Source organism: Mandrillus leucophaeus, unplaced genomic scaffold, assembly GCF_000951045.1.
Source record: "Mandrillus leucophaeus isolate KB7577 unplaced genomic scaffold, Mleu.le_1.0 Scaffold72, whole genome shotgun sequence".
Lineage (NCBI taxonomy): Eukaryota > Metazoa > Chordata > Mammalia > Primates > Cercopithecidae > Mandrillus > Mandrillus leucophaeus.
Window position 1 is genome coordinate 6,807,534 of NW_012107808.1, and position 2,962 is coordinate 6,810,495.

Sequence of the window (2,962 nt, forward strand, 5' to 3'; positions counted from 1 at the left end):
AGTAGGCATAAAACATTATTTAAACACTATGTAAACAGCTCATTCTAGATATCATTGATGTCTTAATCTATTTTGTGTTTCTCTAATAATACCACAGACTGAATCATTTACAATTAACAGAAATCTATTTCATTAATGATTCTGGAGGCTGGGAAGTTCAAAAGCATGACACCAGTATGTGATGAGGGCCTTTGTGTTGCATAATCCCATGGCAAAGAGAGGAAAGGCGAGAGAGAGAGAGAGAGAGAGAGAGAGAGACAGAGGGAGTGTGTTTCTGTGTATGAGAGAGAGAGAGAGAGACAGAGAGAGAGAAAGGTTGGACACATCCTTTTATCAGGAATCTATTCCCTCAGTAACTAACCCACTCTCATAATAATGGCATTAACCCACTCATGAGGGCAGAGCCCTCATGACATAATCATCTCTTAAAGGATCCCCCTGTCAATACTGTTGCATTGGGGATTAAGTTTCCAACGCATGAACTTTGGAAGAGACATTCAAATCATAGCAATAGGGGGTGCAAACAGGTCTAGATAAGATTCTGTCTTAGAGATTTTATTGCATGAATTTTATTAATTGATCTGGTTAATCATGAAGCTTTTCTAAAAGGTGATTTTTTATTTTATTTTTTGGTTTTTCACATATTTGAGAAGAATAGGTTTCTGTAACACAGACTTCCATAAACCTATAGCTTAAATAATAGAAAAAGTTACTTGTCTTATACATAGCAGTCCTGACATTAACAGAACCAGGTGTTAAGGCAGTTTTGTTTCCTATGGTACTTCATGGAACTACTAGATTCTTTTCAAAGCATTGCTCATTCATCCTCTTCCCTACCATCAACACACACAGGGGTCAGCACACCAGTCCTCTCACCTGGTTTCTGTAAATGAAGTTTTATTGGAACACAACTATTCATTATATAATGTCTATGACTGCTTTATTATACCAATGGCAGAATTGAGTACTAACACAGAAACCACATTGCCCACAAAGTCTAAAACATTTATTTTCTTTTGTATTTTATTTATTTATTTATTTTATTTTTTTGAGACAGGTTGTCATTCTGTCATACAGTGGTGTGATCACAACTCACTGTAGCCTCCAATTCCCAGACTCTGGAGATCCTCCCACCTCAGACTCCTGAATAGCTAGGACTATAGGCGCACACCATCATGCCTGTCTATTTTTTTTTTTATTTTTTGTAGAGACCAGTGTATTAGTCTGTTTTCAGGCTGCTGATTAAAACATACCCAAGACTGGAAAGAAAATGAGGTTTAATTGGATTTACAGTTCTACGTGGGTGGGGAGGCCTCAGAATCATGGCAGGAGGCAAAAGGCACTTCTTACATGGTGGTGGGAAGAGAAAAATGAGGAAGAAGCAAAAGCAGAAATCCCTGATAAACCCATCAGATCTCATGAGACTTATTCACTATCACGAGAAGAGCATGGAAAAGACCGGTCTCTATGATTCAATTACCTCCTGCTGGGTCCCTCCCACAACAGGTGAGAATTCTGGGAGATAAAATCCAAGTTGAGATTTGGGTTGGGACACAGCCAAACCATATCAGCTGGGTTTCTCCATGTTACCCAGACTGCTTGAACTCCTGGGCTCAAGTGATCTGCCCACTTCAGCCTCACAAAGGGCTAGGATTACAAACGTGAACCACCCGACCCAGCCTAAAACATTTATTATCTCTGACTTCTTACAGAAAAGATTTGCTGACTTCTGCCCTAGGATACTGCCATGATCTGCTTGGTTGAAACTGGGTCACCACTACATCTGGGCTCACCATTACATCTGGAAAAAGGAACATGGAAAAGGCACTCTCATCAGTGCCAGACCGAGAAACAACACATGTCACTTCTGCTTCTTTTAACCAGGAGGAAGCTTTAGTCATTGGCAATGCAACGCCAAGGGAACCTGTGAAATTCAATTAAGCTAAAAGTTCCACTTAGGCTATAAGCCTGTATTATGAAAGAAGAGGAAGGAGCTTCACTGGATGGTCAGCAGTCTTTCCCATATTCAGTAGAAAAGAAGCGAGTGCGTTTCTACTTTAATGCACAAACACTTTGACCTTTTGGACAGGCTAAATTATATCAGTCCAATTATCCCTTTTGATTTAATGTCTGTATTTATTTTAAAGAAAAGTGTATCCATATATTTCTGCATCATTTATACCTCCCATCAAAATGTGGTTTTGCAACAGCTATTGGGTATTCAAAATTTCTAGTAGAAAATGAATAGAAAATTTGGTTTTGTAATATGAAACTGGGAAGTATGTGTGGCATCTTAGCTCAGCAGGTCAGCGTGTATCTGGCTATCCCCCCAAAGAAAGAGTTCATGCAAATACTGAATAGAGCAATTGAAAAGGAGACCTTCTTCTGCCCTCATCTGAGAAATTAGATTAGATAAGTCCACTATCAGGTAATAACAATAGAAAAACAGACACAGTGGATATGCAATGTCCCTAACATTGTATAAAAGATCCCAGTTTATAGAATGCTTCCAAATTCATGGTCTCATTTGGGTAGCACTAGACTCTGTAAGGGAACTCACTCTGTTGTTCAGGGCAATGTCCCCTATCCTATTGGTATTTCCTGTTCCATTGACAAACTCTGTCCTATTAGTATTTCCTGTTTTGTTGTTTGTTTCCTGTTCTCTTGGCATCTCCTGTCCTGTTAGCATTTCCTGTTCTATAACAGTAGCATCTCCTGTCCTGTTAGTATTGTCAGTCCTGTTAGCCTTCCCTGTTCTATTAGTATTTTCTGTTCTGTTAACATCCCCAGTCCTATTAGTATTTCCTGTTCTATTAGTATTTTCTGTCCAGTTGATATCACCTCTCCTGTTAGTATTATCAGTCCTATTAGCATCCCCTGTTCTATTAGTATTTTCTGTTCTCTTAACATCCCCTGTCCTCTTAGTATTTTCTGTCCTATTGGCATCACCTGTCCTATTAGT